Raw genomic sequence first — 12,746 nt, 5'->3', positions numbered from 1 at the left:
TGTGACCTTAAACCTAAATGTGACAACTCCAGAGGGGTCAGTAGTCAGGGACTGACCTGAAGTGTACTGAAACTGATGTTATAGAAAGTCTTCTTTACACAGTCAATTATAGAGCTCTGTAGTGGGGGTTACTATAGAAATAATGCCCAGTACTAAATTGAGGTTGTTAGTGATTGTCCAACCTTTAGGGAATCACTGGGGCTTACCTGAGAATGACCCAGGAGCACTCTTGATCAAGCAGCTTCCATTCTGTGTTCTGTTTGCTTTGCGGCTCAAGTTAGAGTAGATTTCTGGAGGGCCTGGTTCATAGTTAAATACCTGAGTTAATAACAAGTTGTCATGCTTCTGTTCACCTCCTTCCATGTCTTATCAAAAGGAGCAGTGTTTCCTTCAATATTTGGGCACTGGTATCACTCTCTCCTGCTTAATATACCCGAGGTTTACACTTGTTTCCTGCTGTACAAAGAGTGAGATTTCCAATGGCTAAAGTGGTAAATGAAACTTCACTTAAAAGGCATTGAGCTATTTGAATGTACAGAATCTATGCACTTAATTGGTTTCAAGAAAAAAATGAGGTAATTCTATCATTTTAAATTTTCAGAAGTTAAAATGTTGTCCCAGAGTTTGATTAGAAATTATGCTCCTAAAATGCATTAACTCAAAGGATATTTAAGCTGTGTCTGCATTGGAATTAAGGAAAACAAGGTAAACTCACTCAAATACTGGTTGCTGAAAGATGGCTAAATAGAGTTCAATTGGTTATCTCCAAGTTCTCAAGTTACTAGGAGAAGAATTTACTGAGGATGGGAATATTCTCTGTCTGAATTCAGGGAACAGAGTATAAATTAACAGCACTGGGTATATGTACACTATCCCTAGACAGTCTCCTAGACATATGTAGAAATACCATTACCTGTTGCTGACTTCACAGTAGTAATTATAGCTGATGAGAGGCAGGAACACTGCAAAGCTCTTACTCTCCATCTCTCTCCTTTCATTGTGCTATCAAAGCTATCCTGACATCTTCCTAAAGATATTAGCTGAGAGCCCAGACTGTTTATATCATCATTGCCTTCCTATAACCATAACCAACTTATAAGAATGAATGCTAAGGACAAGCCCTATTTAAAGACCCATCATAAACACTTATAGAAATAAACCAAATGTGGAAAGTACTCATCAATTGAATGATTCACTTGTTCAGTTTATTTGGTTGTGACCAGAAACTTTGATTCACATAGAGCTATGTGTAAATAGTTTAGATAGATAATAAATAGATGAGATAGATAGATAGAGAGAGAGATGATAGTTAGATAGCCTCCACACTATTGTCACTGAGATACAGTACCAAGTATATATGAGATAGGAAAAGCTAGATTCTCCTAAGAATCTCAACCAAAGAACAATTACAACTTCATCAGCCAGACCAGGTGAGATGATACACTTTGCAATATTTATAAACCTATGTTGTACTTTAGCCATAATGGTATTTTCCATCTATTAATTCAAACTATTTTACTATTTAATAGCTAAGACTCATATATATATATATATATATATATATATATATATATATATATATATATATACTTGAAGGAGTGCTTCTTCATCTTAAAGTCAAATATCCATATGTGAACACATATTCCTATAGACTACAGAGCTGAAAGCAAACACTTGTAGTTTGTAACTATGCTTAAGACTTTTCTATATGCAAGCACCCTTCTAGATCCAAATACATAAGCAGTAGTACAGCCTTACATGCATGCATACATAAGTGATTAGCTAAGGAAAGTTGTGAGGTTGATAAGCCACTAGAATTAACTTTAGGTGAGAGTCCCTGTTGATTTTGGCAGTTTTAATCCAATCTATAGTCCACAGAAGTATTATCACTGTAACAAAGTCTATCCCATTACTGTGTGAGCACATACTCTCAGTATGTTAGTTGTAAAATGTAAAATACAGTGTTTGGTGAAATTCATTCTAATATAAATAACAGGGCCTCATTATAATAAAGTTTGTATTACAGATTTAATGTTTAAAATATTATCATTATTCTGAATATTAATTTTAAGGCTAGCTTGTTTTACTAATTATATAATAAATTATATTTACATTGTTTTAAAGTAGGATATGAATGACCACTAGGAAGTAAAAAGAAATTCTATATTTTTTCTCTTTTTTATTGTATATTTTATTTAGTTACATTTCAAATGTTATCCTCTTTCCCAGTTTCCCCTCCAGAAACCGCCTATCCCATTCCCCTCCCCCTGCTTCTATGATGGTGCTTCCCTATCCACCCACCCACCCACTCCCACCTTCCCACCCTGTCATTGCCCTACACTGAGGCATTGAGCCTTCATTGGACCAAGGGCCTCTCCTCCCAATGATGCCCGACAAGGCCATCCTCTTACATAAGCGGCTGGAGTCATGAGTCATTCCGAGTGTACGCTGGTTGGTAGTTTAGATCTCTGGAGTGTCTGGCTGGTTGATATTGTTTCTTCCTATAGGGTTGCAATTTATTGTTGCTTTAAAAAATAGGACAAAATAATTAATAAATGTTTTCAAAGTAAGTACATATTAATTTTTCTATAGGAAGAGTAAAATGGAAAGAGATTTAAAGAAAACTATTAAACTTGCATCAGAAAATAAGTGCTTATGAAATATATATTCTTTAAGGGATACAAGGTATAAAGGATTATTATGAAAAATGATACCCAAGAATGTTTCTAGGTGCTCAGATATAAAAAAAATCAGCTCACTGGGCATTTGTATGTCTGGTATAAGGCTGGACACAAGTTGCCCACTGTGTCTATTTATCTCCCCTCCAATTTTTAAAGCAAAAATTAGAAAATGACTGTGGGCTACTACTCCGTAAGCACTTAATAATGATCTGTTTCTTAGTGTTCCCATAGTTAGCAATGTCTGATTCTGCATATGTTAGCAGCATAGCTTTCCAGTATACAGCCTCCCTGCTTGCTCATTCTGTAGGTTCATTTGGCAGGTTTTTTAGTTCCCATAGTCAGAGAGGCAGCTGTGTGCATGGTAAGGCAAGCTTGGCTAGTGAGTCATAGTCTCTTTATTGAGTCCTGATTTTGCAGCTCACTCATTTCATAACTGTAACAGTCATATTTCTAAGGCCTGTCTCTCATTGTAAAACAGGGAAAGCAACGCCTCCTACTAGTTGCCTGTGGGAAGTCACTGACCTTCAAATAGGGAAAGAGGAGACCAACTAGGCACAGCTAAAGATAGTATGATCATTATTTTGTTTGGGGATGCTAGAAAATAGAAGCTAAGCATAACCAGGAAGAGAAGTTAAAATGAAGCCAACCAAGAGTTGGTTAAATTATTTTGAATTTGTGTTTGACTCCTGACTGGTTCATAATACTTATTGAATAAAATAAATTAGTGAACTCTTGGTTTTTAGTTGATTCCTTTTTCCTGTAGGGAGTCTTTCTCTGATCATACCTTTTGTAAAACTAGAGCCTCCACTTTTAACATAGCCTATCACCTCCCTTATATTTTATTTTTTTCCCATAGCATTTATCAACCTACATAATATTTTATATATCTTATTTTATGTTGTTTTTAAAAATATGTTGCTACACTAGAAGATTAACTCTGGAAAGAAGGATTGTTGGTCTGTTTCCATCAATGTTTTATCCACAGAGCTAGATTGGGGTCATTTTCAAAGAGCTGGCCTAGAGAAACTGCTCAGTAAAGTCTCAGCTAATAAAGGACTGAGTGGACAGATACAAGAGTGAACCACACTTTATATCAGAGAAAACTGAAATTAGGTAAATGCATGAAACATTTTTACTTCATTCTACCTAGAATACTTTTCTTGTTGACTCAGTCACACTTGAAACCCGATGTCTCACGTGTCATTTAATTTCACTCTTTCCTTGGATCCAGTGACTCACACTTGTAATCCCAGTACTTTGAAGGTGAGGCAAGAACAGGACGGCAAGGTCATTCTCAACTACTTACAAGTTCAAGACAGGCCTGAACTAAATGAGACCATTCTCAAATAAGGAAGACATTCCTTGGAGAGAGAGAGAGAGAGAGAGAGAGAGAGAGAGAGAGAGAGAGAGAGAGAGAGAGATGCAAACATACATACATACATACATACATACATACATACATACATACATACATACATACATACTTTACAGTATATCTTTAAAATCCAAATTCTTGGAATTTATAAAAAACGAATTGATAAATAAAACTATTTAAGATTATGGTTAGATTGCTATCACATATTTGTGTTTCATTTAGTAGTTTATTAGGGAGGAGTTATCAGTCCAAAAAAATACACCTTGGTAAGGAATGTATCAAACTGTTCTGAGAATGCAGAAGATATAGGCACAAAGGTAGCTAATGGCACCGTTGTGATTGGGAGAATACATTTCTTTCTTTGATTGCTCCTTAATTAAATATTCTTAATTATTAAGAATAACAGAAACAGCAACATTTTTAACATAATGACAGAAATATAAGCGATGGGTGTTAAAGAGGGAGACAGAAAGTATTATAACATCAGCTAATGATGACCACTCACAGTCGGGGACCATTAACTTAAGTCACTCAGTATAAAGCTATATTTTTCTCAAGCTTTGTTAATATGCATAAGTACAGATAGATTTAGAAAAAGAAGGAGGAGGAGGAAGAGGAAAGAAAGAAAAAGAGAGAGTGGAAAAGAGGCAAAAATAAATAAAAATATGTCAAAAAAAAGGGAAGAAAGGAGAGCAGACATGTAGCAGTAGCAATAATTCAAAATCTGGATCAAGAAATCTTTGAGGGCTGAAGAGATGGCTTTGTGCATAAGTAACTCATGCTCTCCCAAAGGACCTGAGATCACTTCCCAGTTGAGTCAAACCCTTCACATCTGCCTGTAACTCCATCTCTATGCCACTCTTTTGCCCTCTACATATACTTGTAAAGAAATGGCATGCATACCCACCCACCCCCCCACACACACAAACACACATACACTAGATAGGTAGATAGATAGATAGATAGATAGATAGATAGATAGATAGATAGATAGATAGATAGATAGACAGAGAATATACCTTTAAAATCCAAGTTTTTGGAATTTATAAAAATGAATTGATGGATATAACTATTTAAGATTATGGTTAGTTTTCTATCACTGATCAAGAGTATGTCTTGGGAGAACATTATGAGTAATAGTAAGGCAAAACAGCTTGGATAATCCAGACCAAAGAATAGAGAAACCAGGGTACTGGAATTAATACCTCTGTGCATTATAATTTATAGGAGCTATTTTGGAAGTTGATCTGGCCTAGTTCAACCAAAAGTTAAAAAACCTCCAGAGTTGTAGAATGAGTGTCTCCAGGTATTAGAAAACTCCACTACTGATATGGAGGAGGAAGTATGAATTGATGATGAATATTCAATCCTGTGAATATTTAAAATAAATAAAATGGTTCTTGGTCACAAATGAGGAGCAAAATAAAATTCATCAGCTCATCTTCATTTATTATTGATTTTAGAGACAGCCATCACTTGAGTGCATTGCAGGTAAAGTGGGAATCCAGGAACATACCAAATGACAATTGGAGCAAGAATGTAAGAAAGCAGAAACTACTTAGCTATTGATTGACTCAGTAAAACAGCACATTGAGAGTGCCCTAAAAGATGAGAAAGTTGCCTTTCAGAGAAGCACTCTTCATTACCCTGGAGGAATGGACATTGAAGAGTTGAGAGGTGGTTTGGAAATGTGAGGCTCCTTGAAGTAATTAACAGGAGCAGGGTTAAGGGACAATTTGCCCCAACATGCTAGTTGTCAATGGTAACAGAAAGTGGGATTGGAGCATCATAATAAAATGAATAGGTTTTGGTCATTCTCTGAACACCAGCTGATTTATGAATTACAAAATGGAACACTTTCTTAGTATTCAAAGGTTCTCTGGAATTTGCAAGGACAGCTTTGTGCATTGCAAAGTTACATTGATCTCTTCAGTAAATACATACCATTCTTTTCTTTACAGTTACCATAGCTGATTCACTTCTTTGTGATGAAGTATACAACCATCCAAACGTTCTTCCTTCATTATTGAGTCTAGTCTCTTGGTAACCATCGCCTAATTGACCAAACACTCACTTTATATGTACCTATTGAATTAAGTTATGGTCAGGGATACCTTTAATAAAGTGGTGAATTAACAGATTAGCAGTGCTAAACTTGCTGTAGCACTGTTAGGAACAGACCCTTATGATTTATTCAAACTTCCAAAGAACCCTAAGGCAGATAATCAGAAACTCCTGGAGAAACTCACTTATTTCTACTTGGAAAACCTGTCATAGCTGAATCACCTCTGCCGCAGCACCACACAAAAGTTTTCGGCAAGATTTTTTTTTTCCTTACCACTAAGTTGTCCTACAGAGGACAACAGAGGGTGCAGAAAGCTACACCACCAATGTATACCCTACTGAGAGGAATCTCAGCAATATTCTTGGCTCAAACACTAGCATAAGAGGAAAAGAACAGTTACTCATGACCAAGAGGATTTGGTCAAGTTCACAGGTACCACATAAAAATGTTGAGTGGCATATTTTTCCACTGAACCTAAAAACATTGTAAAGCACTTTGAAAACATATGGTTTTTAGTTCAACTCATTTCCTAGTAATCCTTACATAAAAAGAAACGATATTTCTATGCTAAGCTAGGAGGGAATCCGGAAATAATGGTGCATAGAGAAATCATGAATCACTGCCTTTAAAAGTGGGGTTAAATCTAAGACACCGGATCTAATCCAGCATCAGAACAACATTAATCAGGTTTATTGTGAGCAAGTTTGCTATATGTTCTGGGCTTTAATGTGACTGACAGTAAACTAACTTGTTACAAATGAGACTGTGGCAAAGATGCAGAACGTGTAACAAGGATACTGAAGAGGATTTGTTTGTGTTTGTGTTAGAACACAAGTATTCATTATGAAGCCTAAGCTGGTCTTGAACTAAGACTTTCCTGCCTCATCCTCAATTCTGACAAATAGTTACTGGCCACCATTATGTCCATAGGTTTTTAATGCATCTTAGCTATTTGTTAGAAAAGGAACAATTTTTTGGAAGATCTATTTAAAGAAAAGGAAAATAAGATATACCGATAAAAATAAATAAATAAATAAATAAATAAATAAATAAACTAAGAAGAATGGAAGCCATGGTGCAGCAACCTGCATCTAAATACCTTCCCAGCAGTGAGAAGGCTGAAACAGGATGGATCATTTAAGTCCTTGACTTTGAAATGAAGGGGCCTGCAACCCTATAAGTGGAACAACAATATGAACTATCAAGTATCCCCAGAGTTGGTGTCTCTAGTTGCATATGTAGCAGAAGGTGGCCTAGTCAGTCATCACTGGGAAGAGAAGCCCCTTGGTACTGCAAACTTTATATGACCAGTACAGGGGAACACCAGGGCCAGGAAGCAGGAGTGGGTAGGTTGGGGAGCAGTGTGAAGGGAGGCAATAGGGGACTTTGGGGATAGCATTTGAAATGTAAATGAAGAAAATATCTAATAAAAAATGCCAAAAAGAAAAATTTAATATAATTTCAAGCTTAATAGTAATGTCTAATGATACATTTGAATGTAATATATATTGTTGTTGAGAATAGTCACATTTTTATTTTTTTATTTTATTTTACTGAATGCTTAATGAATAAATATAACTATTTTTTAAAGAAAAAAAGAGGAATAGGAAAACCACAAATGTCAAGAACATACACAAAAAGGCAGAGAATAGAGTATAGAAGTACAATCATATTTTTTAAAATCGCCTCTTGATATTTATCTGAATACTTTTGATCTTGATTTTTGTGAACTTTTCTTAATAAAAAAAAAAAAAAAAAGACTTCTCCATGGAGCAGTCAGTTACATAACTCACAAACAGGAGATAGAATTATACTTTCATTTCCCTCCAGAATGTTGGTCAATGTCATTTTGATTTTTGATAATAAAAAGTAAAATTATTTAGCTATATATTTCAGTTTTAAAAATTGTTATTCTGATAGGTCTGCTGTTATTGGGTTGGGGAGCAGGGGAGGGGGAAGAGGATAGGGGATTTTCAGAGGGGAAACTAGGAAAGGGGATAATATTTGAAATGTAAATAAAGAAATTATCTAATTAAAAAAAGAATAAAAAATTGTTATAAGTCCCCTAGTTCCCAGATCACTGTGTTTCTCACCTTGCTTCTCCCTCAATGCCTTTGCTAAGCACCAGGGAGAATATGCAGGTCACCATTCAACCCCTGGTGTGGCCTCTGAGAGACTGGAGACATGAATACCAGCAACATTCCTCAGGATCCTTGGCTACTAATTGGGCAACATATGAAAGAGCCTGTACAGCAGATAGATATATATATTTACACTTAGAAATATATATGTGTATATATATGTGTGTGTGTGTGTGTGTGTGTGTGTATTCCTAAGTATAAATAAAACATATGTATCCTGACTCAATACTCTTTTTTAAATTTTTATTAAATATATTCTTTACATTTCAAATGTTATCCCCTTTCCTGGTTTCCCCTCCAAAAACCCCCTATTCCACCCCCCTCCCCCTGCTCACCAACTCACCCACTCCTACTTCCCTGTCCTGGCCTTTCCCTACACTGGAGCATTGAGCCTTCACAAGACCAAAGGCCTATCCTATTATTGATGTCTGACAAGGCCATCCTCTGCTATATATTGTCTGTTGTCAGAAACATTGGGGGCTAGTCTGTCATTCAGTATATAACATAGCTATAGTCTATATAACTTAACTTTTATCCATGGCAAACTGTGAAAAATCAACAAATTATTTGTTGTTTGAAAACTTGGATATTGTCTTAAAGTTTATAACGCAGACACTATGAAAAATAGATGTGGGTTGGGAAACAAAGTCTTTAGCTATAAATTCTCTTATGTGTAACAACTAGCACTTTAAAAACGATCTAAAATTTTTATTACCCTTCAAGTACATTAAACAGAATTTGACCACTGACAAACTGCCTGTAAGTTAATGTGTAAGAAATTCTTTTGACATCAATTTATTATTCTCATTTTAAGTTAGAAAAAGGAAATTCACTATTTATTACGTTATCCAAGGCCATACATTTAGAAAAGAGTACAACACCCTTTTGTTTGTTTGTTCTTGTTTTTTAAAGCCGGGTTTCTCTGTGTAACCCAGGCCATCCTAGATCTCAGTTTGTAGACTAATCTGGCCTGGGAATTATAGAGATCTGCCTGCCTCAGCCTCCCAAGTACTGGGATTAAAGGTATAAGCCTCAACTACCCAGCAAGAATACAGACATCTTTTAAGCCCAGAAGATTCCTAATTCAACCTATGCTCTTTGACCAGTGCACTGCCTCTAGGAGGTATTCTAAAGATAAGAGTTTTGCCAAGAAAATATTTTATTACATTTACTATTAAAATAAAGTTAGTGATTTTTATAATCTGTGGCATTTTTCTAGGTTTCTTAGTATGACCTAACTAAGGTCCTATAGTCCCAGATAAAAGCTTAAAGGTTGAAAAAGTAAATATTATTAAATGTTTAGTATGCTGACACCTGCCAACCGGGTATGATGAAGAATTCAATTCTTGAGCAGATTTTTGGGAGCCAAAGCTCTTCCAGATATTAACTGTAGATAGTGATGTAAATTGCATCTCATTTCATGTCTCCTTTTCCTTTATAGGTTTACAGCTGTTGTAATTGTTGCTCTGAGCATCAATAAGATACAGTCTTAAAAACATTGCTTTAAAAAAAAATGCTGACATTCCCATGTCATAATACTGGTAGTAGCTGTCTGCCAGTGGAACGGTGATGACTGTGTGTGCATCTCCATAAGTTTAATTCATTTGACACAACCACTGTATAACTACATTTTAGCAGTTAGAAAGACAAAGACTTGATCTAGTTGTTTCTGCTTGATATTACACTTGTAATAAAAGATGTCCACCAAAATTGACTAGAAACTGCATCATATAGATGGAATGAAAAGTGAAGAAAGAGCATAAGAAAAATTAGTCTTGTACTTACCAAGATGATTCTGGCTTAATAGTAATGCATAGTAAGGGTCGAAATGATAGCTCAGTAGTTAAGAGTCCTTGCTGTTCTTTTGGGAAAACTGTACCCACATTAATTGGCTAACAAGCGCCTTTAACTCCAACTCCAGGATATCCAACACCCTATTTGGTCTTGGCAAATGTGTGTGCACATACACACACACACACACACATAGTTAAAATAAAATAATATTTTACTTTTCCTTGAATTAAAAACAATCTAAAGTAAAAAGCTGCCATGTTTATGTTTGTCTAGACATATTTAATATGTTAGCAACTGACATATGAATATACACCTCAATTTGAATATGTGGTACTAAAATATCTATTCAATATAGAAAATCTAAAATCAAATTGAGTTGCATGGTGTGTGTGTGTGTGTGTGTGTGTGTGTGTGTATGTGTGTGGGGGTAGTTGATTCTCTCCTTCCACCATGAGAGAAAGTGGGAATCAAACTCAAATCCTCAGGTGTGTTTTACCATCTGAGCTATAGTCTCCAAATTTTGACTTTCTATATCAAAAATAAGAGAGTAATCTGGTCAAGATTATAGTGGTAGTTCTTCTTCCAGACGCTTTCAGCTATCTCTCCTTCCTCCCCCCTCCTCCTCCATTTCCTCACCTCATATATGCTCAGTTCATGAGCTTAAGGGACCCTCCTCCTCAACCTCCAAGGAATTCCCTGGAGAAATAAGAAGTTAGACCTAATCAACATCATGCTATTTGAAAGCATGGGAACTGTAGCTGTAAAGAGTGAGTTTCCCTGGGGGGAGAGCAGTTAATAATTTTAGGAACTTGTCAATATTTCCAGAACTTAGCAAGACTGACTACTTTACCATCTTCTTTCTTACTTCAGGTTAAGGCAGGGAAGCCAATGGGGGTGGGTGGAGGAAGCATTGAATTCGAAGTTAGAGAGAGAGAGAGCTTGAAATTAGACCAGCAAGTCTAGATTCGTTCCAGGGATGAAGTCAGTAGAGCAGACTTTCAGATCTTCTGCTTCACACACAGTCTTCTTTCATGCACAGACTTTTCAGAACAGAAGCAATCCTGAGGCGACTACTGCATTCCTATAAGATATTAGCTTAACAGAAAAAGAAAACAGGAATGTACCCCGGGCTGGAAAAGTAAAGTATTCCAAATCCATGGTCCTTTGTTCTAAGCACAGAACCTGTTCTGCAAGGTCTCTAATTCTACCCTGTGTGTGGTGGTGTTGCAATATGGCATGGGGAAAACACATTACGCTTGAGGATGTTTCCGAAAATAAATGCTAGGCATAAAGGAAAGTCTTCAGTTCCACTTGGGTGAGGTCCAAACTGGCAGCCTGCTGCTCTGAATCACCCTGTTTCAGATGCAGTTTCTCTTAGAAGGCTCCAAGGCTTTATCTACTTTAATAAACACAATACTCAGAACTTCATCTTGTTCTACAGATACAGACACATGGACTTCTTCCTTTGTCTCTGCCCATCCCTTGGAAATGTAATGAAGTAGTTTGCACCATGTTTTGTGTAACTGCTTTCCAAAATAAAATAGAACTCAATACCTGATACCACAAAGCAGGCGAGGAAAAGGAGTGTCTCTGGTCAGTGATGGATTTTATCCCCCATCCCAGTGAAAGTCCATGAAGTGTAGTGTGAACGACTGGAATAATGTAAATGGCACAAGGCAAAGAGTGACTGCCAAGCCCCTAGATGCCACCCAATACCTGAAAAAAATGTTACAAACCTTCACAGACCATTAAGTGTGAAAATCAGTTAAAATCTTAACAAGCTGAGTAACTGGAGAAACAGTTTAGTGGCAAGAGTGAGTGTTGCACAAGGTTTAGGCTGTGATTCAGATCCAAGCAGTTATGTAAAAAGCTGGGCCTGATTACATCTGTACCTATAACTGTAGTGCTATGTGGTGGTGCGGGCATGGGAGTAGGTACAGAGACAGAATGATTGCTGGGGTTTTCTGGTTGCAATCTAAGTCTAAATTTATGGAGACATTTTCTCAAAGAAAAAAGGCAGAAGGCAGAGGGCAGAGAGTGACCCAATATTCTTTGCAGCAATCTGCATGAGCACCTACAGGTATGCACAGCATACATTTGTATACACACACACACACACACACACTCACAGAGGGGGGGAAGAGGTAGGTTAAAAGCTGGAAAAATCTGATGAAAGAATTCAATAAACTATGCTAAATATTGTGAATCCTTTTGTAGGTTCATTGACCTTACAGATAGGGAAAGGTATGTTTTTTAACTACTATGGGCTTGGCTTGCCCTTTATTCTGTGATTTCTCTGTAAATAAATAACTTGAAACAAACCAATCAGCACCTAACCTCCTTTATATGACCCTACTTTTCTGTTCTCTTGCTGTCCACTCTAACACAAGGAACTATGAGCAGTCCCTGATCCCTTATTTATGATGAATTTGAACAGTGTGTTACTTTGCAGAGAAAGAATGTGATCATAGCATGCTTCTCTAGGCAGGTCGGTATTCTCTGCAGAACATGCATGTGTGCTCTGTGATCTATTTTCTACTGATAACTACTATTAATATATGATATCTACACACACAAATGCTTATGTGCAATTCCACTTCTAAACTGTGCCACATCTGTCCCTGCATTGACATTTTATTTAAACTTGGAAATGGCTTCTACATCATACACTTTTATCTTAAGGTATTTTT

The 12,746-nt window shown here is 36.5% G+C and overlaps 1 protein-coding gene across 3 annotated transcripts in view; it reads left to right on the top strand.

Annotated features, from left to right (window-relative positions):
• Positions 1–12,746, top strand: part of Ano3 (anoctamin 3) — a 284,964-nt gene that overhangs the window by 217,002 nt on the left and 55,216 nt on the right. The window lies entirely within an intron of this gene.

This window comes from Mus caroli, chromosome 2 (assembly GCF_900094665.2).
Source record: "Mus caroli chromosome 2, CAROLI_EIJ_v1.1, whole genome shotgun sequence".
NCBI lineage: Eukaryota > Metazoa > Chordata > Mammalia > Rodentia > Muridae > Mus > Mus caroli.
The sequence above is the reverse complement of the archived record's forward strand: the minus strand, read 5'-3'. Positions and strand labels throughout refer to the sequence as shown.